At 40.6% G+C, this 27,606-nt stretch overlaps 1 long non-coding RNA gene across 6 annotated transcripts in view; it reads right to left on the reverse strand.

Moving 5' to 3' along the window:
* The window catches only part of LOC100615774 (uncharacterized), a 32,078-nt gene extending 7,754 nt beyond the window's left edge, over positions 1–24,324 (reverse strand). For 3 of the 6 annotated variants that reach the window (XR_676713.5, XR_010154723.1, XR_010154724.1), the window contains exons 1-5: positions 12,961–24,285; positions 9,020–9,083; positions 4,822–4,958; positions 2,641–2,849; positions 639–802 (exon numbers count right to left, since the gene is read on the reverse strand). This is a non-coding gene — a long non-coding RNA (uncharacterized LOC100615774). Of the gene's footprint in view, positions 1–638; positions 803–2,640; positions 2,850–2,942; positions 3,013–4,821; positions 4,959–9,019; positions 9,084–12,870; positions 12,901–12,960 lie in introns of all 6 variants that reach the window. The other 3 variants (XR_676712.5, XR_001714017.4, XR_676711.4) reach the window with 3 other exon arrangements.
* Between the last annotated feature and the right edge of the window lie 3,282 nt (positions 24,325–27,606).

The following is a 27,606-nucleotide window of genomic DNA, read 5'->3' on the forward strand; positions in this document are numbered from 1 at the left end:
CAAAGGTCATATACCTAATGAGTAGCAGAGGATTTAAAACACACAATGTATGCCTCTTAACATCCTGTTACAACTATTTACTAGGATTTCTGGAAGAGCCAAATGGGATGTCACAGATGACTAAGTATTTTCATAAAAGGCTCTTTGATAGGACTTGCTCAATCCCCTCCTTTAGCATCACCTTTCCCCAACTCTTTAGAAAACTGACTTCATTCTCACACTTTTATAATGGCTACTTCAGAGTTTAGTTTTCTTTTTACACTAATCTTAACTGATGACAGAGTCTCTCACAAATGGAGAAGAGAAAGGGTTACCCTTTCAGCAGAAAGCAGAAATGGTGTTTTAAGCTTCTCAACGTTTAAGGCTCTAAGAATGACAGAGGGCCTATACAGTGAAGACATAGAACACACAAGCAAAGGCTAAATTCTTCTGTGATACAACTGGTAAGAAGACCATAATGTCTTTGAGTTGCTTCAGTGAACCCAGTCAGTAATATGGAAGACTGGTCATCTTTCCATCTCACATTTAGCCCCACTTCACATTAGACCAACACACCCCATCCAACACCAGCTCCCAAAAAACAGCTGTTATAACAGTTCTGAAGTGATCCTCACAGGACTGCAACATCAACAACTTACTTCATTCAGCTATCCTCAAGTGCTAGAGTGCCAGGCATGTTGATCTTCAGGTGGGAAGGCTGACTTCCTTCAGTGTGTTCAAATTTCTTGGACCTGCTGAAGACTCAGCTCTCTGCACTGCTTGTAGGAAGTATAATGATTTGGCAGGTAGGAACAATGAAGAGCTATAAAAAAACATGAGATAAACCATGTAAATGCCATAAATATTGAGTACTGTGCTAGAGTTACATAAGATTCAAATTAATAAGCAATAGAAAATGTTTCCACAGAACTTTGAAACCTATAAAGTCAAAACTTTTAGGTCTTTAGAGAGAAAATTTCCTCATTCAACAGAATAGGAAACTGGCATAAATGGGAAAATGTCTTGCCAAATATCACTTGATGAGTCACTAGAGACACCACTACCAGTCATAGCCTTATACCTTAGTTAAAGACCAGAACTGCCGGGCGCGGTGGCTCACGCCCATAATCCCAGCATTTTGGGAGGTTGAGGTGGGCGGATCACCTGAGGTCAGGAGTTTGAGACCAGCCTGACCAACATGGAGAAACACCGTCTCTATTAAAAATACAAAATTAGCCGGGCGTGCTGGTGCATGACTGTAATCCCAGCTACTTGGGAGGCTGAGGCAGGAGAATCGCTTGAACCCGGGAGGCAGAGGTTGCAGTGAGCTGAGATTGCACCATTGCACTCCAGCCTGGGCAACAAGAGCAAAACTCCATCTCAAAAAAAAAAAAAAAAAAAGACTTCCATCCTGTTTTAAGTGCCAATCAGCTAGGAAAGAGTCCCTTTAAATGATTAATAACTGAGATCACAAAAATAATAGATATGAGAGGAAAAAACATAAGGTCTTCCCAATGTTTAAGGCTCACTTCGATGTTTTAAGACCACCTCAAGTTTGCTTTATTTAAGTCTCCTGGCTCAGGACTAACAAAACACAGCCATAGAGCAGCATTTCCAAAACTCACAATATTGTTCTTTGAGATAAAGGTGAGTCACTCTGGAAGGCAAATATTCTCACAATAAGAAAATTCACATAGGTTGTTTAACATTGCAGCTAAAATACAAAAAAAAAAAAAGAAGAAGAAGAAGAAAAAGAAAATTCACATAGACTACTGGCCCTAGGAGAATTTATCTAAAGATTATGAGTACAATAGATAGATCTTCCTAGATAACTCTCAACTTAGCTTTCTAGTTCCTAGACTTTCTAACAATTTGTTAGTAACTCTGTATTTCTAAATCTACAGAGCTTTCTAGTCAATTATAACATTTCAAGAGTTCTTACCGATGAAAATATTTCATGAAATTTATAGCTACCCACTATTTACGAAGAATGCTGGGCAAAGCCTATACGTTCAGGATTTATTGCACCGAATGGTCACCTTTATCTGCCAATTCTCACTCGCTAATCAGCCTCTCCCAACACTGACCTAGAGAATGTAGGGTCCTGGTTCTTTAGCTCCTGCCTGATGACAGATAACTTTGTGCCATTTTTAGTCAGGTTTCCATTTGTATTTATGCGGCTTCCATCAATCAGCAACCATAGCATAAAAAGACACACCTCTCACTTGTTGTATTATACACCATGGCATCCCAAGCCATCCTGAAGTATGTAAATGATTGGCAAAGTTCTTCTGTAAGGCTTTAAGAGAGACTTTGGGGACCACATGGAACAGAATGATTTGCCCATGTGATCAATGTCACTGATGTGACAGTTGTCCATGTTCTCCTAAAAGAACAATTTAGCTGTAAGCCTCTGCCACGTGCTATAGTCCCACTCTAAACACCCGAACACATGCAACCCGCTACCCTCTTTACATCATCACTTTAACCAGTTAATCTCACACCCAGTTGCTTCCCAGGTTAGTTAGGAAGCTGTTTTTACCAAATCATATGCAGAATAATGATGAATACGACCTCAGTAAAACACTAAGTGCAATGTATACTGGAAAACAAAATCAAAATGAAGACTACTTATTATGCTTTTAGGGACAGCTTACGCACCTTGACGTGTGGTGGTTGTTTTTGAGACTTTATCTTCCTATCTGGGACCAGGAAAGTATCTTGACAGAACCTCCTGACCTAGGGTTGTTGCCCAGTGGTAGTGAGCTTTTCCCCTGGAGGATCCTCATGCCCCATCTCCACCTAGGGATCGTCAAAGGGAATGGATCACTAACACTGTAAAGCAACAAGCCTATTCTTCTGAGGAAGATCTGAAAAGAGATAAAAGAAAAAGTATTGAAATGCAGTACACTGGGAAAGTCTGTTCTAATGGGCAACTAGTGGTTGAGTTCAACCATATTTACCCTTTTCTTCATGTGGATTGAAGAGTGGACATTTACAGTTGTGCGGAGCTGTTATATTCTGGCTACCAACCTAGCAAAAAAAAAAAAATTATCCTATTCATCCCAGCTCTATTCTGTATGCTTTCCCTCATTTCCAAGAGAAATTTAGAACTGAGTAATTGCCAATATTCCCATGCTGCATTTTATTCTCCAGTCTTTATTACTGAGCGATCCTCTACAATGTGGGTTGTTAATGCCCTTGTGTTCTCAGCACAAAATATAGTAGGGGGGTCAAGAAATCAAGAGGTTGAAACTAATGGAAGGAGAAGCTAATGCTTTCTCAACCAAGACAGCCATGAAGCCACACAGAAAAGGTCCGATGTGGTCTAACCCTATGAGTTCTGTAAGAATTCTCCTCCACAATGCCTCTGGCTTCCTCTATAAAGCGCTATTTTAAGAACTGAGCAATCCACCTCTATCAAAGTGCCTGTCAGCTAGTTCTGTAGCATCCCCCTCTTTTAATTTGTACTTTAAGTAGTGCCATGCCATAATATTGCCAAGATAAAGAGAATTGTTTCCTACTCAATCCACATGGTAACATTTCTTCAACAACCTGTATAATAGGGCGCCACCAAAGTTCTAGGATATTCGGAGAAACCAAGAATGGTCACAAGCATATAGAACTCCAGTTATAACAACAGCTGGCCAGGCGCGGTGGCTCACGCCTGTAATCCCAGCAGTTTGGGAGGTCGAGGCGGGTGAATCACCTGAGGTCAGGAGTTTGAGACCAGCCTGACCAACATGGAGAAACCCCGTCTCTACTAAAAGTACAAAATTAGCCTGGCGTGGTCGCGCATGCCTGTAATCTCAGCTACTCGAGAGGCTGAGGCAGGAGAATAACTTGAACCCAGGAGACAGAGGTTGCAGTGAGCCGAGATTGCGCCATTGCACTCCAGCCTGGGCAACAAGAGCGAAACTGCGAAAAAAAAAAAAACAAAACATACACGCCACAAAAACAGTTAAGCAAATCTATGCAGAAGGAAAAACAAGGTACAGAAAACTAGGGATTCAGTAAATTCCTTATACAGGCCCCCAGGGCTCTCCTATTCCACTTTTTAACAATTTCAATTGTTTTTCAAGCTAAGAAATTTTGATTTCTTAAAACAAGCAAATGGCAGTGATAATGGAATTAGGCCTACCAAAACTGAGCTAATACAGATGAAGTTAGTCTTATTTGTAAACAAATCCTGAGAACTTAATACCCATCTGCCAAAGGAAAGTGGGAATAATTTAAAAGCCCACTAATCAAAAGGTGTTAAGTTCATTAAATCTATCTTGCTAACTGTGTGGTGAGAAAAGAAATAATTTAGTGCTTTGCATCTCTCATTCTTCATTGGGGATCAAGTATGCTTGCCCTTACAGACCTCACTGGAGCCCAGCTCTGAGGGATAAATGAAACAGGCCGAACTCATTATGTAAAGTTAAAATGTATGTGTACTTGCAAAAGAAAAAGTATAGGAATTGATGAAAACTGGCTCACGTTCTACTTTTCTTTCTTTTTAAGAGACTGGGTCCCGCTCTGCCACCTAGGCTGGAGTGCAGTGGCTAATGATGGCTCACTGCAGCCTTGAACTCCTGGGCTCAAGCAATCCTGCTGCCTCAGCCTCCAGAGTAGGTAGGACTACAGGCACGTACCACCATGCCCAACTAATTTTATTTTATTGTAGAGACATGGGTCTTCAACTCCTGGCCTCAAGTGATCCCCCCACCTCAACCTCCCAAAGCCCTGGAATTACAAGCAGGAGCCACCATGCCCAGCTGTGTTCTGCTTTAAAAAGGAGAGTTGTGGGAAGTTCAATCCAAAGACAGAAGCACTACAACAATAAATTCCCCAAACTACCTTTTTCTCCAGATAGCTGGCAACCCATCCAAGTAGATTAGCTGGAGCTTGGCCAGATTCTCAAAGGGAAAGATATGATGAATTTGGAGCCTCTTATAGCTGTTTGCAGTCCTCAGGTCTCACATGCTCAGAATGTCCTTAAGAAGAAAGACAGGGTTCAGTAGGCTACCAAAGCACCGGTAGGATACCAAAAGAGTTACAAAAACCCCAATGAAAAAAACCTAGGAAGTATAAACTGAAGCATTAGACATAGGTATCTCCTGTCTCTACTTTCTAGCCTGCTTGGTCTCCCTAAAGTCCTCTAATGACAAGCCCTGGCAGTACACAGGAAGATTAGACAAGTGAAGAAAAAGAACTACATGAAAATATGGGTCAAACCAATACCGACCTTAAGGGCTGACACTAAATTTGTGGCTAATGGTCATCCTGTTGCTGAAAATACTTCAAGATTCAAGGTGGTGTGGCAACTGCTACTACTGCTTAGAGGTGCAATTGTCTTGATTGTTTTTAATAATTGGCTATCTACCTTTACTATAGCATAGGAGCTCACTAAAGCGGATCTAAGCCAAATTTGCAGTCTTGAAAGCACTTTGCATGGTATTGTATACTATGGTGTGAAAAGCACCCAGCATGTTAAACCTGAGTACCTTAAAGGAATACAGGCTTCCAGATCCCTGATCAGGGATTACTGTATCATGAGGAAACCTTTATGTCAATGTCAAACAGGAATATATGGAACATCACTTATTCAACACTATTCTCTAGCTTTAAAAAGGCCAAACTGTTCTATGATGTTCTCAATATAAGCAGAACAAGCTTCAAAATCTCTTGCCAACATCCTTCCCCATCCTAATTTAATCTAAGATTAGATACTTCACTTCCAAATGCAGGCTTCCAGTTAAACATGGCGGTTCATACATGTTTATGCATTTACTCTACTGCTTCCTGAAACTCCATTAATGAGAGTAAATGTGTACTCCATATGCAAGCAAATTCACCTAAAGAAATTTTAAATAAACGGATCCTAGCTCAAATTCATTTATACACTGGCATCTAAAAGGAAACAACTATTCCAGTCTCCCCAAGTCTTCTTAAGCATATTTATGGAGTATCTTGCTTTAGCATCAAAGCCCTCTAGTTTTGCCTGTTACTATGGTGATGACATACTCAAAGAGCATTCCCTTTCCCTTAACAGGAATCTAAGGCTAGAGAAAATGGTTACATTTTGGAACTGGGAATCTAAGGCTAGAGAAAGTGGTTACATTTTGGAACTGATACAGAACCATACATTTCACTAGGGTTCAATATTCACTGACAAGAATTTTGACAATCTGTCATCTTGCAGACCAACAAAATATCAAAGTCTTATGGAGAGAATAACTGAGTGGCACAGCCAGCCATCTGGTTCAAATACTCCAGCATCAGACAGAATTGTCACAGCTAGACGTGATATTAATAATCACATAGGCCAGGCGCAGTGGCTCATGCCTGTAATCCTAGCACTTTGGAAGGCCAAGGCGAGTGGATCACCTGAGGTCAGAAGTTCGAGACCAGCCTGGCCAACACGGCAAAACTGCGTCTGTACTAAAAATACAAACATTAGCCGGGGGGGGTGGGGGGCGGGTGCCTGTAATCCCAGCTACTTGGGAGGCTGAGGCAGAAGAATTGCTTGATCATGGGGGAAGGAGGTTGCAGTGAGTCGAGATCGTGCTACTTCACTCCAGCCTGGGCGAAAGAGCAAAACTCCGTCTCAAAAAAAAAAAAAAATCACATAATTCAACATTTTCATTCTCTAAGGAAACTGGGAACCCAGAAGATGAAACTACCTCAATGTTACACAAATAGTAGGTGACCAAGTGATACTTAAACCCATGTCTTCCCACAATTCAAAGGTCTTTTAACTGTGGGGTCTGTGCATAGATTCTCAGGACATATGGGGAGCTTTCTACAAAACTTTCACAATACTCTCATTTCACTGTAAGGATAGTTTAGATCAGCTATATGACTACTTCATAATATAGGACCACGTTGCCAGATTAGTGGCAAATGTTCTAGTTTTGTTGCCTGGGGATTACAGAAAAGAAGAGAAGCAAACAATATATAAATGTGTTTTGTGCCAAATGAAAGTGAAATAGCATTGCTATGTGCTATAACAGCAGGATTTAAAGCAGTTTGAAAACAGCAGTTTGGTGAAGTGCATCAACACAGCATGTGATATTACAGACACGCCACTCAAAAGAAACTATAATACTATAATAGTAGTGCCATATTTGCATTTCAGTTATCTATTAACTACTAATTTGTACATCTGCTATGTTTTATAGTTGTATTATAGATATAGGCAAACAGATTTCATTCCAGGTTTGTTCATACACTTTAACTTAACAATTATTCCCATAAACCTAAATAGTACATAATAATATTTTTCTTTTACAGAAAACGTTTAATCAAATATAGCAAAATATTAATTGTAGAATCTAAGCAGTGATTATGTAGGTGCACACTGAATAATTCTTTTCTTGAGAGAAAACCTCCCTACTATCAAACTTATTATACAGACTTGAGAAACACTGTCTCAAACTAATATCTAATATAAAATATTAAAATTATACTCAACATAATTTCATGTTATTTTAAATTGCTGATTAATATGCAATGCACATGACAATGCTGTTAATCAGGGCACTTTTTGTAACAGCACACCAACTTTCTTGACTAAAATTGAAAGGTTAAAAATTATATTTGGGTTACAATTGCCAAGGAAGACATCTACTCCTTGGGTCTTAAATAGGCACTTTGGAAGGCTAGCTGGAGGTCAGTAAATTAACCTTTCCTGTCCCACGTGTGAACATGCCTTTCCCTTCCTTTCCCACCTCCAGTGTTCTCAGGGTCCTTTAGCTCTTAGAAAAAAACTGAAAGAAGAAATGCATACCCAAGGAACAGCTTACCTGGCGATATCAGAATAATTTAATCTGAAAATCAATGTCAAAATGTGGATTGAAGTAAATTCTGGTTCTTAAGATAAAGTTTGTTTCTGCAACCTATTTTACGTTTCAAAACTGGCAGACACATTTAGGGCAGAAGGGTCATTTCTAGTTTCAAGAATACCCTACAGCTAAACTCTCCCTAAACTTAACCATAGAAGCAAATGTCAAACACTCACTACCGTAATATTAACAGAAAAATTTCCCAACCAAGCCAGGTTTCTCACTGTAGAAATGGGAGGTAACAGATAAGCAAGGAGGTGAGACTATAATGATCCATGTGGCAATGATTAGAGTTGGAGACGTAGGTATAAACACATTTAGTTTAATATAGATACAGATGGTTATATATATTTATAGCTATGTGCATATACACACGTTAGAATGCAAATATATATCTCCTTGCTCTTGTCAACTGAAAAGGTCTTGAAGGAATGACACTCCAGTAGTAATGAGTGCACCTAGCATTCACTTCTTGATTTCTAATATTACTCTCCAATAAAAAGTATCAAGGCTCCTTGCAGAAATACATCATTTTAGGTCCAGGCAGGAGATATGCAAATGAGTCTGAAGCATGTTGTAGTTCCAAAAATAAGAAAGTGCTCAAACAAAAAACCCACATTCATGGGGTTATATCAAAGCCAAATGAAAGACCTCCCAATGGCCAAAGCTGGAACAATTTGAAAAACAGAATAAAGTAATACTGTATTATAACCCAGAGTATAAAATATCCCTGAGATCATACTGATATAAATGACTGAATAAACACAATACATTGTGGAGAAAAGACATCCTGTGCAAAAGAATTCCAAATAATTTATGTAAATACTCTGCCCTCAACGAGGTGGAAGGTAATTTCCCATTCCTTAAGTGCTGGCTGCACATAGTGACTTCCTATGTGAACAGTATAGTAGGGAAATGGAGAAATAAAGACTAATTTTATGCTGGAGAAACCTGACAAATAGTACCTCAGACAGGTGATTAAGGATAACATAAACAGTGATAAGTCATGTTGATAGTATGTACTCTTGATAAGTGATAAGAATGGCACTCTACCTTTGTGGTCTTCCTCCTAAACACTCATAAACCCAATCTAGTCATGAGAAGAACATCAGACAAATTCCAATAGAGAGAGATTCTATAGAATACTGGACCATTAGTCCTCAAAACTGTGAAGTTCATCAAAAACAAAGAGTCTGAGAAACTGTCATTACCAAGAGGAGCCTAAGGAGACATGACTACTAAGGACACATGCAGCGTGGTATCTTCAATGGGATCCTGGAACACAAAAAGAACATTAAGGAAAAACTAAGGAAATCTGAATAAAATATGGACTCTAGTTAATAATAATGTATCAATATTGGTTTGTTGTGACAAATGTACCAAACTAATGTAAAATGTTAACACTGGGAAAAACTGGGTGTGAAGTACACAGAAACTCTATCTTCAGAATCATTCTGTAAATCTCTACACTGTTCTAACATTAAAAGGTTATTTTTTCTAAAAATCTCCCAACCAGTTGCTGAAGACTTATAAGACACAGTTTTTAAAAAGCAAGCAAAATGGAACCTAAGAACTGGTAAGTCTATGTTCCAGATTTTGCTACAGTACGTACCATCATTGTTTGCAGATCTGACCTAAAGACTTACTCTCTTTCTTTTCTGTTTATATGGATTTATAATAGGTAATTTTGATGTTAAAATATACAAGGCCCAAATAACCAGGTATCCGTAATATCAAAAAGTTATTTTTTAAAAAACATTAGCAATTAAACTTTGTTTTTGTACATCAACAGATTTCCTGGAAAGACCTAGTCAATCTGCTGTAAAAAATAAGTCATAAGTTAGTAGCTAATTTTCAGTCAAGGGAGATCTATAAGGCTGGAAAACTTTAATAACATATAGATTGTAGAGTGATTATATCCCAGCACTGTTCAATGCCAATCACACTAACAGCATACTATAAAATATACTATGCCACTAGTTTTCAAAGCTATGGGTAAAGTAACATAGATAATTTTATAATGGGACCTGGTAAAATACAGTGATGTTCCACTCATATCCCTATTTTTAAATTCTTATACGCACTTGATTATGTAATAAGAGGGTATTGCTTGGGTCTACTGCATAACCTCTCATGTTTCCGGGAACACTAGAAGACTAGCATTCTAATTGGTTAAGGAAAATAATACTTTAAGTCTACCCATAATTTAAGAAGTCTAGCACCGGTCAAATTTACATTTTGTTTCAGTTTCTCATCCTAACATGAAAAAAAAAATCAAAAGTTATTTCCAATATAAACATCAAAACAGTAAAGGAGAGGCTTCTTTACCAAACTCATTTGTATAAGATGCAGAAGAAGCCCAAGCTCCATGTATCAGTACTCAATTTGGAAAGGTCAAGGAAGAGCTATCAAGTAAAGCCTAAGTCACCAACAAAAACATATCCAACTCGACAGCCTAATACACATATATATAGTGATATATAACTGTACATGGCCACTGAAGTTTAACTTGTTAAATTCAGCAGGCCAGCTATGTCTTAAATACATGAGCTCCAACTTGAGTTGGATTTTTGAAGGAAACCTGTGTAAAATGCTACTTGCCTACAGCCCAAAATATGGTAGTGAGAATATCAATTTTCTCCCAATCCAGTCTTTAAGACAAGGCAGAGGAAGGCATTAGCTCTGTTTAACTAGACATATCATTACTCTTTGCCATCCAAACTGATAAGGTTTGGGGGAAGAGAAGAGGCATTAGCTCAGTTCAGATATAATCATTAGTTTCTTTCTCTTTAAGCTGGTAACGTATTTTTCCAGGATGCTTTCACATATAAGAATATTTTAGCAGTCAACAAAGGTCAACTCTTAATTCATTACTTTAAGACATGAACTCCCTTCAAGCTGTACATTTGATAATCAGGGCACAAACACCCTGAAAAGAAATTATGAATGCCTAATCACAGCAGCCCTGGGTCTCACAGTCTTCTGTAATTTAGGGAGGTGGCTAGAGAAATGGAAGTTACAGAAAGATAAAGCTGAAAGAGGATATGAGAAAATGGTCAGAAAACTTCCTCCAATCCTACATGTTAAGGTTTTATAAAGGGAAAAGTCAGAAAAGAAATGACAATAATCATTTAGAGAAATGCCAAAAAAGTTTCCTTCATTAGACTTTTGAAAATTTTCCAAATCACAAAATGTCATTTTCAGGGATTTAGGTATTTGATATAAGCCCCTATCTTATTTCACTAGCAGTCTCGAGATGGTCAGATTGATGGTGATTTGAACCAAAGTCAGAGCCAGGACTAAAGTCTAAGCATTTCTGCCCAACACCATAATGATTTCCTTCTGCATCCTCCATAAGAAAGCAAATTCCTTGATATAAATCCTGTCTTTGGTTTTGCTATTTATTCCAGCACCTGGTACAATAATATTTGTTGAATTAACACAAGAATTATCTCTATTTTGAAGATGCCCACATTTCCAGAGCATCCCTTTTTACAATTGCTAGAGATTTTTCTTAAGGGTGGAAATTATTTCAAGCAATGAATTTAAATACAGCTTCAAGATTCACCTTTGGATGCTATCTAGTATAATCAATCCACCTAAAATCAAGCCATCCTTCCTCTTGAGTTAAGGTACAGAATCACCTCCAAATTCATTCATTTAAAACAAATTCCAATAATAATTATAATTGTATGTTGACAATGAATGACAATTTAATTAGCAATAGAAGACTTCATAAGCATAGACCAGTGTTTCTCAAATTGGGGTGACAACCCTGGGGATTTGTGAATATATTCTAATGGATCCCCAAGTTCTACATAAGTTATATAAAACACATCTTTGACAAAGACAACGTGAAATTGGAAAACATATTTACATTTCAAATATCTTTGTTAAGTCAGTGTTCCTCAAAACACATTTTTTTAGGATCTCAGAAAATTTTGTTCCTTTAGAAGGTGTTTCATCATGAAGCATTACTTGGGTTTGAGAAACAATGGCACAGACCATGTTTCCAAGAAGGCTCAAGACCATGATGTATATAACCTCCAGTCAGCCAGACAATGTTGTTAAGCATATGGAGTGGGGGTGGGAGGCATGGAAACAAGCCATGAGGAAATATGGATATGAATTAAAACGGGCTATAAGTGAAGCCAGTTCATTTATATGGTTCTTGTTGCTCCTGCTGTGATGCATGAATGTGCACCAGAAAAAAAGTTTCGAATGTTATGTTAAACAATATTTTTTCAGCTGGAAAACATTAAGGAGGCTAAGCTTCTTTTAGCTTTACGAAAGGTGGGAGGAAAGAAGGTATATAAACTACAGCATAAAGTAGGCAAGGAAGGTCAAGGTTTTGACTTCACTTCTCCACTACCCTCTTGGCAAAAAGATTCCAAACTTAAAAAGTATCTACGATATGCATTATCCATGGTCATCTGTTCTTGGGCAGAAATGTAGTAAAATTGTGGAAGGAGCCGAAGTATTAGATTTATGCCCTCAATCTCTGAACTTTAAAATACTCAAGCTTATGAGATTTAGCAATCACTAATTTGCCAACCTTCGCAAATAGCCAAACACAATGGCTATGCTCTATCCCTTTCATCTCTTTCCATGGCTCCAAAAGAGGTAAAAAACAAATGAAATTAAAATAAACCAACTGGACTATCCAGATGGCTGCAATATTAATCCTATCTTGGCTTAAAGAGAAAAAGCAAACCCACTTCCTTACGTTTATTCTATCAACTTCAAATCCTTGTGGGTTCCCTTCCTAAAACTACTACTTATGATTCACACAAAACAGCACTTATTATTTTCTAAAGTTATTTCAAATGTGCTCACATTAGCTCCTCAACAATAAAATCATCTCAGGAATGAAATTATATAGGATGATATCATTCCTACCCAGGTTATCAGTGTAACCTAGCATAGAGCTGGGTCCACAATATTAATTCTACAGTTCTGCTGGTTAACTCACATATGTGTATTTATGCATGTATGTATGTATCTATTTCTCTCTCTATATATATATATTGCAGATGAGGTGGGAAGAAGGAAAGAAACTTACTGGACCCTCTGACTTTTCTATAGGTGGCATCTAAGAGAAAGAAAATAGAATAGGAAGAAGATTACTTAATAGCTACGAAGTAGTACTTACAGTATTCTAAAGAGCCAGAGACTCTTCTTACAGCTGTCCGAGGAGCTAGTAGGGCAAACTGCTCCCTGAGCTGGGCCGATCTTTTGACATCCTTCTCCGAGAAACAATATTCTTTTTCAGTTATTACAAAGAACTGCTGTTGTGATGACTAGTTATTTGCTTGAGCAGTTCCATATTACATAATCCTGTGCCACAAAACACCCTGTACACTAGTGGCTGGGATATTATTCATTTCCACTAGGCAGCTATCTCACTGTTGAAATTTATATCCAAAAGAATATTTAATTTTGGCTTATTTTTCTTATAAAATAGGGAACTCGTCTTATCATTTTTAAGTCCTCACCTCAGTGTGGTACTTCAAACTACTTCAAATTATTACTATAATTAAATGCTTCATTTTATATAATAGATTAATTAATAAAAAAGGTGGCATGTGCTTTTTAAAAGCACCTCTGCATATGTTCCCTCATTTAATCATTTTACTGCAATCTTCTTGAAATAAGTAGGGGCAGGTGCTCCAGATGAAGAAATTAAAGGATTATAAAATTTAGGTAGTTTTTCTAAAAGTGAATGCTGGTAAAGCCCACACAAAGATACTGGTCTTAAGAGTTCCACTCTAGAACGTCTTTGATATTAAAATAGCAAGAGTCAGTGTTCTATCCACAGACCCACCACCCTCAGTTAAAATGAGAGACACTGGTCACCAGGTACATAGTATAAATGGATATTTTGGCTTCAAAAAAATAATGACCAGGTTATCGAGTCCACCCTACAATCCAGATGTCTTTCTTAAAAAAATTTTTTTAATAATAATATAAGCAATTTTTCTGGCTGTATCCTGGCATTTGGCACTTTACAATAACAATATACAAAGGGGACAACAAGAGATTCTTAACCAGGCAATCTGCTCTGGAAAGAAGAATGCAGAGAAAGTGCCAACCTTCCTTCCTGGGGAGACAATTTGATAGTGTATACTGGAAACACAAAATAAAGGATGGCAATCCAGCTCCCTGGGTCTGACTTGCCTTCAGTATTTTGCACAGTAAAGCAGTAACACAGGTGGGCAAGAATGGTTCTTGTCCCCAGAATCTGACAATAATTGAAACTAGGATCATTAATAAATGAAAGAAAATGAGTGAAGGCTTATCCACCTAGTTCAGGCCTGCTTTTCATAGTCAACACTGCACCAACACACCAAAGTGGTAGGGAGATCTTGGACTGATGGGCTGAAAAATGGGACAATCAGTACTGTGTTTATTAATAACACAGAAGGGGCTTTGGGTAGTCAGCATACTCAGAAGCAATGCGAAAGGAAGTAGAGGGGTTCATGTATAATGGGTGGGACCAAGGAAAGTGCAACTGAGAATTGTTTAAGTCCAAGAGAAAGGGCCTTGTCCGGTCAACATTACCCAGCAAAGAGGCAAAAGGGGCAGGGCAGAGGGAAGGGAAGAGGGAGACAGCACAATCTTACCTAATAGCTGCATATATGGACACCTGAGATTGTGAGCAATAGTCTGTAAAAAGGGGCCAAGGGCACACAAGGGGCAGAGAGAGGGAAGACTTCGTATATAAAGCATGACACCATGGCTACCTGTGATTTTACACACTGGCGCAATGCAAAAGGGTTGGGAGTATGGACCACTGTTTGATAGAAAAGTGCATGGAATACTCCAATGCTTATACTTTATTATGCCATGGGAAACTAAGGGTGGGGTGGGGCGCTTGCTTAACAAGGTCAGGGAGGGAGAAAACCATTGATAACTGCCATTGTGCCTATTAACAGTCCCAGGAGAAGTTTTGAGTAGTCAGCAGCCCCTGCAGTAATGCAAAGGGGATACTAGGGCATAATATCCCACTCTAACAGAAGGAGACATATATAATTGCAAATATTCACATTAACAGTACAAGGGGCCTTAGTGGGTCAGTACCCCCGATGTAAGCAACGAGGAGGCAGGAGTCTTATCTAATGATCAGTGCCCTTGATAATTGTTATTAATGCTATTAATTGTCCAAGAGCTGAGATTATGAGTAGTTAACACTTCTCAGCAGCAATCCAAAGGGTAATGGGAGGAACATAGGGTCTTTTTCTCCTACACAGGTCCACAAATACAATTATGACATTAATATTAAAAGAAAAGGGTTCATTCATAATTAACATGCCCCTGATGCAAGGGGAGTATGTGGAGATCAACTCTTAGTCTAAAAGAAGAGGTGGACAATTGCATTAATGCATATTAAGTCCAAAAGAAGGGGCACTTAGTGAATATCATCCCCCTGCTCTAAAGCAAAGGTGGTACAGGAACATGCTTAGAGAATTGAGTTTGTGCACATGAACATTCCAAGTGACAGTCTTGAGTAGTGGCCACTACCTGCTAAAAACGCTAAGAAAGTAGGTAGGATCCTTATCTAGTGCACAGATCAGGAGCAAATGTAATTGCACATATTAACAGTCCAAAACAACAGGACTTTGGTTGATCAGGACACCCTGCTGTACTACAAAGGAAAGGTGATGGGGTATGACCTTAATCTACTGACAAAGACAAAAGAAAATTTCAATTATATGTTGATAGTCCACCAGAAGGGGCCTTGGAGGGAAACAGTATACCCCACAGTAATGCAAAAGAGGTATAATGGTCCTAGAAGTGATAGGGTTGTAGACAACTGCAATTATTCACATTAACTGTTCAAATGTAAAGATCATAAGGAGTGGGCACCCACTATTGAAAAGAGGTGGGGCATCCTTGTCTAGGGCACAAGAACCCACATAAATGCAATTATGCATGTCAACAAGCCAAGAAAAGGGGACTTAGGGGGTCAGCAACCCTGGTATACTGCAAATGGAGGGTGAGAGGGTAGAACCTTGTTTAATTAGGATGAACCATGTGGTGATTACGTACATTAATGTCCAAGGGACATTGTTGTGGTCAATTAAAACCATGTACTTTGGACAAATATAAGAATCTTAAAAAGTAGTGGGTACTCCTTGTTGAAAAGCAAAGGGAGTCCATGAGAAGGTGCCCTTATCTAGTACACAAGAATATAGACAAGCCAAGCAAAGAGGCCTCAGTGATCAGCACCCCAGCTATACTGCAAAGGGGGTCTGAGAGTAGGACTTTATTCAAATAGGATAAGCCATGTGCAGTTATGCACATAATTTCCAAGATGCATGGTTGTGGTCACTTTACAATTGTGCACCTTGATTGTCCAAATGTAAGGGTCTTATGGAGTGAGCACTCCCTGCTGGGAGGAAAAGAAAGATTATGCGTAGATGGGATGGGGCAGAGGAGGCTTCCTTGTCTAGTACACAGAAACCTGGACAAATATAATCACACACATAACAGGCCAGGAAAATGGGCCTTGGTTATCAGCACCCCTGCTGTACTGCAAAAGGGGTCTGAGAGTAAGGCCTTATTCAGATGAGATAGGCCGTGTGCAGTTACACACATTATTGACCAAGGTGCATGGCTGCGGTCACTTAGAATTGTGCACCTTGACTGTCCAAATGTAAGGTTCTTATGGAGCTGGCACTCCCTGCCAGAAGGGAAAGGAAGATTGAGGGTGGGGTGGGGCAGGGGAGGCTTCCATGTCTTATACACTGGAACCCAGACAAATATAATCACATACGTTAACAGGCCAGGAAGAGGGGCCTTGGTTATCAGCACACCTACTGTACTGCAAAAGGGGTCTGAGAGTAGGACCTTATTCAGATGAGATGGGCCATGTGCAGTTACACACATTTATGTCCAAGGTGTATGGTTGTGGTCACATACAATTGTGCACCTTGATTGTCCAAATGTAAGGGTCTTATGGAGCGGGTATTTCCTGCCAGAAGGGAAAGGAAGATTGGAGGTGGGGTGTGGCAGGGGAGGCTTCCATGTCTATTACACAGGAACTGGAACAAATATAATCATACACATAACAGGCCAGGAAAAGGGGCCTTGGTGATCAGCACCCCTGCTGTACTGCAAAAAGGGTCTGAGAGTAGGACCTTATTCAGATGGGATGGGCCATGTGCAGTTATGCACATTAATGTCCAAGGTGAGTGCCTATGATCACTTACAATTGTGCACCTTGATTGTCCAAATGTAAGGGTACATGGAGCGGACACTCCCTGCTGGAAGGGAAAGGAAGATTGGAGGTGGGGTGTGGCAGGGGAGGCTTTCATGTCTATTACACAGAAACTGGGATAAATATAATCACACACATAACAGGCCAAGAAAAAGGGCCTTGGTGATTCAGTACCCCTGCTGTACGGCAAAGGGCATCTGAGAGTAGGACCTTATTCAGATGGGATGGGCCATGTGCAGTTACGCACATTAATGTCCAATAATGTCCAAGGTGCATGGCTGTGGTCACTTATAATTGTGCACCTTGATTGTCCAAATGTAATGATCTTATGGAGGGGGCACTCCCTGCTGGAAGGGAAAGGAAGACTGGGAGTGGGGGTGGGGGCGGGGGGAAGGCTTCCTTGTCTAATACACAGGAACCCAGACAAATATAATCACGCACATAAAAGGCCAAGAAAAGGGGCCTTGGTGATCAGCACCCCTGCTGTACTGCAAAAGGGGTCTGAGAGTAGGACCTTATTCAGATGGAATGGGCAAAGTGCAGTTATGCACATTAATGTCCAAGGTGCATGCCTGTGGTCACTTACAACTGTGCACCTTGATTGTCCAAACGTAAGCGTCTTATGGAGAGGGCACTCCCTGCCGGAAGGGAAAGGAAGATTGCGGGTGGAGTGTGGCAGGGGAGGCTTCCATGTCTAATACACAGGAACCGGGACAAACATAATCACACGCATACCAGGCCAGGAAAAGGGGCCTTGGTGATCAGCACCCCTGCTGTACTGCAAAAGGGGTCTGAGACTAGGATTTTATTCAGATAGGTTGAGCTGTGTGTAGTTATGCAAATCCATGTCTAAGGTGCATGGTTGTGTTCACTTAACAATTACGCACCTTGACTGTCCAAATGTGAGAGTCTTATGGAGTGGGCACTCCCTGCTGGAAGGGAAAGGTGAGACTGAGGTATGTGGAGAGGACCCTCCTTTTCTAGTGCATAGGATCCCAGACAATTATAATCACACACAACATGCCAAGAAAAGGGGACTGGGTTATCAGCAACCCTTCTGTATTGCAAAAGGGGTCGGAGAGTAGGACCTTATTCACATGGAATGAGCAGTGTGCGATTACGCACATAAATGTCCAAGATGCATGTTTGTGGTCACTTACAATTGTGCACCTAGACTCTCCAAATAAAAGGGTCTTATGGGGTGGGCACTTCCTGCTGGAAGGGAAAAGTGGGGATGAGGGGAGCACTTTCCTTCTCTAGTGCATAGCAACCTCGACAAATACAATCACACATATTGGGAGGCCAAGAAATGGGGCCTTAGGTGTCACCAACCATGCTGTCCTTCAAAAGGAAGGATACTGATGTAATTGTCATTAGGCACATTAACAGTTTGAGAAAGGGGCCTTAAGTGAATAGTACCCCATGCAATAAAGCAAAGAGGGTGTGATAGGTCAGAAACCCAAGTCTAATTGAAGGACCATTGACAACTGCAATTACATGCCATCTACAGTTCGAAGAGAAGGGCTTAATGTTGATTAGCACTCTCTGCTTTGATAAGTACAGGAGTCCTGATAAAAGGCACAACTGTATGCAACTGAAAATGTGTATATAACAACTAAGATTATGCACGCTAACTTTACTAGTCTAAGGGTCTTAAGTAGTAGGTACTTCCAGCTGGGATGTAAATACAGTGGGTGGGGTCCTTACATGGTAAAAAAGTACAGCAGCAAATATAAGTATGCACATTAACAGTCCAAGAGAGTGAATTCAGGCTAGTTAGAAGCTCCTGCAGTAATGCAAATGGAGCAAGGAAGCGGGATTCTACTCTAACATAGGGGCACATCAACTACTGTTAATTATGCGCATTTAAGCAGTATAAGAAGCACTAGCTAGTTAGCACTCCTGCTGCTTTGCCAAGGAGGTGTGAGGGGGATGGGATTCCAGGGCAACTGTCTTACTTTTTTTTTTTTTTAATGTTGGCCAGGCTGGTCTCAAACTCCTGGCAGTAAGGGATCTTCCCACCTCAGCCTCCCAAAGTGCTGGGATTACAGGTGTGAGCCACCACACCCGGCCTCAGGGCAATTTTGCATAATAGAAGTTCAAGAAAGACTTTAGGAAATCAGTACCCCCTTCTATGATGCTGAGAAGTCAAGATATTAGCTTGATATAAAAGCTAGATATTAGCTTGATATAAAAGACTCAGTTCTAATCAATTAGACATTTGAAATGTCTTAGACAATTGAAAATATGCACATTAAGAGTCATGGACAATTAGAAATACACATTAAGAGTCCCAAGAGAAGGACTCTGGGTTGCCAGCATCCCTTTCTGTAATGTAAAAGGAGTAGAATATAGGTTTAAAGGGAGAGACCATGAACATTGGAATTTTGCACATTCATAGTCCCAGGGAAAGGTAACATAGGTAATTAATATCCCTTGCTGTAAAACAAGGAGGATAAAATGGATCTGATCTGAAAGACATTGTTGTGATCAGTTGCCATGGTTCACATTAACTATCCTAGTGCAAAGGTCTTGACTAGAGGTCATCCACTGCTGAACACTAGGGAAGTGAGTGGGGCCTTTAGTGCACAGGAAGAGGGACAAATGCAAGTAGCACATTAACAGTACAAAAGAAATGTCCTTGTGATTAGCACCCTCTACTGTAATGCTAAGAGGGTGTGAGCAGTTGGGATCTTAATTTAATGGAAAAGACCATAATTGCAATTATGCGCATTAACAGTCCCAAGTACCCCCTGCTGTAAGACAAAAGGAATATGAGGGGATGAGACCCCAGACTAACAGCAGATAGGGAAATTGCATTTTGCACATCAATAATTTCTGGAGGGGGGGCATTAGGTAACCAGCACCCTCTTGATGTAAAGCAAAGATGATGCAGGGACCTTGATATAAAAGACTCAGTTCTAATCAATTAGGATTGTGCACATAAACTGTCCTAGTACAGAGGTCTTGAGTAGTAAGGGTCCCCTGCTGGAATACAAAGGGAGTGGAAGGGTTAGTGCACAAGATCGTGGACAAATACAATTATGAACATCAATGCACAAGAAGAGTCCTTGGGTGATCAGCCCACATTGTAGCGTGCAAATAGGATACAGAGTCCCTTTCTAATGGACAGGACTCTGGACAATTGCAACTGTGCAAATTAACTGTTCAAGAGCTGTTATTGAATAATCTGCACTCGTTAGCAACATCCCACAGAAGGTGGGATGGGGTGAGAATCCATTTTTATTGCACAGAACCATGAATATATGCAATTATGCATATCAACTGTTTAAGAGAAGGAAACTTGGGTAGTCAGAACTCAGCAGCAATGGCAAAGGGGACATCCTAGACTAATGAGTGGGACTATGGGCAATTAGTGTTTTACATATTAATGCAAGGTGGTAGGTAGTTCACACTATCTAGGAGCAATGATAAAGGCATACACATAAGTGGGTCTTCTCTGTTACGCAGAACCATGAATAATTACTATTGTATCCATTAATATTCCAAGGGAAGTGGCTCTAAGAATGAGTCAGTCCCACTGCTGTTATGCAAAGATGTTTGCAAAGGCCATAGTGTAACTAACAGAACTACGGATAATTGGGATTTTACTCAATAATTTAAGAAACTCTTAAATCTCAGGTAGTCAGCGCTGCCTCAAGGCAAATGCAAGGGCGACTGGTAGTCTTCATGATTAATGGGTGAGACAATTAGCAATTACTACTTTGTTCTTTAATTGTCCAAGAACAGCAGGACTCTCCAGAAGCACAGCAAAAAGCGCAGTAGGGTGCCTTTGTTTAATAGGCAAAGCTATGACAATTGGGACTGAGCATTTTAACTGTCCAACAAAAGACGGGTTGTCTGCGACCCCCTGCTGAATGCAAATGGGGTTCAGAGTGCTGTCTAATCCAATGGGTAGGATTATTGGCAATTAGAATTTTACTCAATGCAAAGAGTTTTAGGTGGCCAACACAGTACACAAGAAAAGATCACTACTCAAAATTGGGACTGTGACTACAGAAGCAATGACAGAGAAATGGTTTCTCCTTTAAGGGCAGGGGATCGAGAAAATGATAAGTAACTCAAATTGTGGGCAATAATGCTCTGATACAAAGCTCTCAATTGACATTCCCTAACTTCAACGTACCGAGTAAGGAAATTCTTTGTTCTGAGATCACAGACAAATGGGATTGTATGCATTAACTGAAAATGGTCAAGGAGTCAGTACTGAAGATCAGCAATGCCAAGGGTAAACGGAATATCCCAGTATAATAGGATAAGCAATGGACAACTTATTTTGAGCACTGAATCAATGAAAATTAGAGTGACTTTCAAGAGAAGCTGGGCGGGACTGAGGAACTAGGACTGGGACTGGGGCTAGGGCTGGGGGGTTAGGGGACTGGGACTGGGGCTGGGGCAGGGCTGGGGCGGGGTGGGAGAAGGGCTGGGGCTAGACTAGGGGTTTGCTGGGAGCAGGGCTGGGGAGGAACTGGATGCTAGGCAGGCAGGATACAACGAAAAATTGAAATACTCCAATATAATAAGTCTGAATAGAGGACACCAGACCACAGCAATTCAAGTTTCCTGTCTGATAAGTAGGTGATTAGTCAATTAGTGCAGCATCAAGGATGGGAACAAAGCAAGGCCTGGACCTGTGTAAACCTTCAAACACTCTTTTTTACATTAGGTCATGAAGTTAAATTTTTTACTGTTTCTGTGCTACAGACTCTTCAAAATCCAAAGGAAAATAGTTAAGTCAATTTCAAAGAAAATGACCAGCACATTTTTAAAACATTAGAAATGATTTGACTTTGACTATCTACTGCCAAAAAAAGGTTAAGGAATTTGTAATGAGAAGCTAAAAACTTTAAGGAATTTTAAGGAACTCAAAACAAAAACTCATTAAATGTAATTAAAGTGAATTCTACAAATAAAGCCTCTTAATACATTTCTATAATAGTCACTTAAGACTTAAATTCAAACACTAGCAAACCACAAAATCAGACTGTATGACTGACATCCAAAAGATAAATATAAATCAAAATCCGACCCCAGCATTAGCCAAGGGGTAGGTGTTCCTCTTGAGGAAGGCAGGAATTCCTCTTCTGCCACCTGTTGGCCAACGATCATCTGTGATCCATTCTGGTCCTTGCCACGGCTCACCACCATGTCCACACCAAGCAGGCCTGGAGCACTGCCCACGGCAACAGTGCAGTGCAGGGCAGACCAGAGGGGGGTAGGGGGGTAGGGGGGTGGGGGGTGGGGGGGTGGGGGGTGGGGGTGGGGAGTTGGGGGGGTTGGGGGGTGGGGGGGGAGGTATACTTAGCCTTAGATGAGGCACCAATACAGAGGAATGGAGGGAGGTTCAGACCACACAGCCAGATATCCAGCACTGCAAGAGGCAGCACTGGACAGGAGGGGACAAATAAGAGGGGACAGAGGTGGAAAGGCCAAATGTCCTTGAAAAGACCTTGAAAACACCTGGTGTACCGCCCACTGGGAGACATACACGTGGCCCCTCCACTTCTTTCTCCTGACTGGCTAAAGACAGCTGCGAAGTGCCATGCTAATTCACCCAAGTCTTCGCTGAGTAGCTGGACAGTGTGTCATCAGTCTAATTCCATCTTCTGCTCTAATTGGCTGTGACCAATTCCACCCCCATTTCTAATTGGTTGGGTTATGCAGCAATCCAGCACTGTCCATCCCACCTTTTCTCCCGCTCTGCGTGGCACTAGGCGGCAAAACCCGCCATCTTTAACAATGCGGCAAGCCCGCCATGATGTCCACGTGACAAAAGCCATGCTATACATATGACAACGCCTGCCATATTGTCCCTGCGGCAAAACCCAACACGAAAAGCACACAGCAAAGACAAAGAGGCCCGCCATGTTTTACACTGCGGCAAGACCTTCAGCCGCCATCTTTTCCTGTGTGACCGCACATGTCCACCACCATGCTAACCACTTAACAAAGCCTCGCCCATCATGATGTGGCCTTCCCGCCACTTGAACACTGCGACAGAACTGGATCCGCCATTTTGGACAACCTAACAAAGCACAGCCCGCCATGCTGAGCAATGCCGCAATGTCAAAATCGCCATTTTAAGCCCTGCACCTTAGTCTTTCCTAACCTTTCATTTTTAACTAGTCCCTTGTACTGATAAAAGATGATTCTTACTGCCTCCGATACAACAATCACGCAAAGCTCCTAACAAGCCCCAAATCAACTCATTCAGATAGGTTTAGCTCATGCAATGCACATGACTTCCTCTGCCTGACCTGCTATCATCCATCTTGCCTCCCTAGTTTAACTTAGCACAAACGACTAGCCCTAAGCCGAGTTATGCGGCAAGTCTAAAATGGCGGCCACTTTTCCTCCACAATCTGAACACGCCCTTAGCTTAACTGCAGAGTCATTCTCTGCCAAAGCCGTAGGTACACTCACACACCACCAAATGATCAGCAGCAAAAAAAAGTGTAGATATTCCAGAGAGTGCAACAACCCACAAAACCAACATTTTTTCATCCATAAAAAGCACCGATGGGCGATGAAAAAAAAAAATCAAAGCAGGTATCCGCGGCCCCGATGGGCCAGAAAAACAAAAATTAAAGCAGGTATCCGAGGCCCCGATGGGCAAGGAAAAATAAAAAAAAAAAAAAGCAGGTATCCGAAGCCCCGATGGGCCAAAAAAAGAAAATTTTTAAAAAGCAGGTATCCGTCACCCCGATGGGCCAGAGTGTTGGGGGTTCAGAGGGGAAGGGAATCAGCAGGTATCCGATACCCCGATGGGCTAAGGAAAAAAAAAATAAAAAGCAGGTATCCGCGGCCCCGATGGGCGAATAAAAAAGAATTAAAAGGCAGGTATCCACGGCCCCGTTGGGCAAAGAAAAAATAATAAAACCAGGTATCCGCAGCCCCGATGGGCAAAATATAGAAAAGAGAGTGGAAGAGTAAAAAACTGATCCACAAAAAACAGAGATGTCAACCAAAAATGATTCCAAAGAAAAATTCCTTAAATATTAAAAATTGCCTCAAAATATTCCAAATACTTTTTTTTTAAAAATATGGAGGACGTGTCAAGAAGACACTAGGAGAAAGTATAGAATTTAAAAAAATATTTTATGGAATTTAGGTGATTTTTTTAAAGAAATACGCCATAAAGGGTGTTGGGGGACTAGAAAATGTTCTAGAAAGAACCCCAAGTGCAGAGAGATCTTCAGTCAGGAAGCTTCCAGCCCCGAGAGGGTAAGAAATATGGCTGCAGCAGCGAATTGCAGCGCTTTAAGAACTGAAGGGGGGGCTGAGGGCGGAGAGAGCATAAGAGGCGTGGCCTAGAAGATTGAAAGCCGGACATCTTTGTGATTTGGTTGGTTCAAAATTTAACCAGTAAGGACAAAAAAGGGAAATTTCAAGAAAGCAAAGACATACCAGAAAGAACATTAACTGGAAGTAGACTTCATTTCTAGACCAGAAGTCACAACTTCAATGGGTTTTCCAGTTCTCATCTATAACATGGGGACATTGAGTAAATCAAGCAATAATTAATGCTAAAATCCTCCATAAACTGCATAATAAATGTAAAGATGTTAATTAAGCTTGGTTTTGAGAATGGGGGAAGGGATAGGTAGAGCTTTGATGTGTTGATAAAGTATCCAAATATATCATTCAAACCAGAATTTGTAACTCCTCCACCAAACTTTTGAACCAAAGAAGCTAGAAAGGAGTAATACATTGAGGTTAGTACCATCTTCAAGGGACTTCCCATTCCATTATCCAATGTAATAGATAATGGAATATGTATTGCATAGATAATAATAAAGGATTATTCCTGTTTTATACATTAAAATAGAGTCCTATAGAGGTTACATCATGTGCCCGAGTTCACACACCATGATTCAGAGTCAATGTAGTTTTTACTCCAACACTCTACCTTGTATGGCTCCCAACCATAAGAGAACGGAAGTGCTTACGAGTCAATTGGTGAGCAAGAGAGAAAAAGGAAAGAAAGACATTTCATAGAATGGTTATTTGGTTCCTAAATAATCAAGAAAGAGTACTGTTTGTGACCTGTTTGTAATTTTTTAACTATGACTCCTTAATCTTTACTATTTTCCTATTTCCTCCATGAATCTGAGGAACCCAACATTGGACCAACCATATGACACAGTAGTGAAGTTGACCCTCTGTCAGTAACTGATAAGTGGTAGGAAAAAAAAGCTCATATAAAAGCCAAAGCTGCCCTCAGAAACCTGGCTATTTCAGTAGGAAGCAATTAATCTCATAAACTCTTCTATGTCATTCGAGAAACAACAGAGAACCAGAAGGGAGACAATGGCAACTTAAGTATTATAGAGCAACTTCTAGAAAGTCAAAGGATACATTACCCTCCCACTGGCTGAACTGGAAAGTGTAACTATCGACCCAAATCTATCAGGTAAGCTTGCTCTTCAGTTTCCAGAAAAATAATAAAGTATGCAAATTTTCTTCCTTAAGAAATACCTTCCATCTTCTAAGTGTCCTTGGATCAAACAAAAAAAGTAATCTGATTTGTCATTCCAAATGAGGGTTATTGTATTGTAAAGTGGTGCAATACAATGGTACCTTTGAGAAAACAATGCTTAACAAAGAGAGAAACTACCTACAGTGACACCTATGAAGCAGCTATCAGAAAGACTGGATTACCAAACCTCTAATACAACTTTATCTACTAGAAGTTTCTACAAGTGTGGAAATGTTCTATACTTTTAAGAAATTTGGTTGGCCGGGCGCGGTGGCTCATGCTTGTAATCCCAGCACTTTGGGAGGCCGAGGTGGCTGGATCACCTGAGGTGAGGAGTTTGAGACCAGCCTGGCCAACATAGCGAAACCCCGTCTCTACTATAAATACAAAAATTAGCCGGGCATGGTGGCAGGCACCTATAATCCCAGCTACTTGGGAGGCTGAGGCAGGAGAATCACTTGAATCCAGGAGGCGGAGGTTGCAGTGAACCGAGATGGTGCCACTGCACTCCAGCCCGGGCGACAGAGCAAGACTCCATCTCAAAAAAAGAAAAAAGAAATTTAGTTGGGGGAAAATTTTCTAAAGACTCAAGTAGCATCAAATATAAAAGATTGATAAATTTGACTCTGAAATTAAAACCTTTTGTTTCACAAAAATACCTTTTCAAATAAAAAGGCAAAAAGACAGTTTATAAACTGGTTGTCCTGGGTTTCTGTGACCAGGCCCTGGTTCCAGGTGGGCAGCCACGCTAGCAGATCACTCTCATTGGTTGTCATTGGAGTTTTTTAAATGGTAACTCTTAAGGCTAGGCATGCAAAATGGTGCTGATGTGCCGTTATGGGGTGACACTCACATTGGACACAGGACATGTTCAGAGCTGTGGCCTACCTAAATCCACTGTTGACCCTTAGGCTAAAGAAACTGCAAAAGCAAGAAATTTATAATTTCAATACAAAGAGGTTCCAGAGTGCCATTGCAAAAATGGAAGTAGTACAGTGTTGCTATGTTTTTCTCATAGAGGGAGATGTGAAATTAGCCAGGAATGGTGCATTTGACAATAAACACAAAGAGATGATTTCTGGACCTAAAAAGGAAGATATGGTGCAAGGTCATTATAAAAATTGATATGTGAACTGTTGAATAAACAAATACGTAAGCATCTCTTCTCCACCTGGTATTCTAAATTTTCATTGATAAATCACTACACCTCACATGGGCCCATGTATTTGTAATATATTTTTAATCAAACTGTTTACATTAAAAGGAACTTCTGAAAAATATTTGCCTAGGCCTTTGCCCTAGAGCAGTCCTGCCCTCTTCTGCCATTTATCACCTTCAGGTTTTACTTACTCCCCTGCCCTCACTAGCTTTCAATTCACTTTACTTCCTCCTCTTCCCGACCTGGCCTCACCTTCACTACTGCTTGGCTCCATTTTATAAACCTGTTAGGATCAGAAGTATGGAAACTGAGACACTAGAAGGAAAAGTGACTTGCTCAAAGTCAATTAGCTAGTAAGAGTTGGGCTCTGATGGGGATATTTCAGGCATATTTTCTGTGGCCATGCCATAGCTGTGTTAGCATCCTCTTCTTTGGGCTTCCAATCACATGGCACACAATAGGAAGAAATCAGGTCCCCTTTTTAAAGATTCAGATTATTCCAGTTCTAGGATTGTCACTATGTTCATCTGTACGTCCTCTCCTCTGCTAAATTAGGCCCAAAAAAAGCCGGCACTGTCGACTTAGCCACCAGATGGCAGCATAAAATCACCAAAGAAGCACTGAGCCTGTCTGCAGGAAAGGAGCCAAAGTTGTATACAGGGCAGGACCAGAATCTGATATAAACGGGGGAAAGTCTGATTCATACAAGGTCAGTATCAGAAGAAAGGGTCAAAGAAAAGTGTTCAACCCCCTCTAATTTGAAGAGCCCCTCCCCCCCACTAAACAGGAGTCTGTCCTTGGCTTCAGGGCTATGCCATTTAAAGAGGACTTTGATAAAGCCTTCAGGATCTAATTAGCAGGCTGGTGGGGGCCCTCCAAATCATCACCAGTGAAAAGCAGTTAAAGGGACCAGGACATA

The sequence above is a fragment of the Pan troglodytes genome, chromosome X (genome assembly GCF_028858775.2).
Source record: "Pan troglodytes isolate AG18354 chromosome X, NHGRI_mPanTro3-v2.0_pri, whole genome shotgun sequence".
In the NCBI taxonomy this organism is placed as follows: domain Eukaryota; kingdom Metazoa; phylum Chordata; class Mammalia; order Primates; family Hominidae; genus Pan; species Pan troglodytes.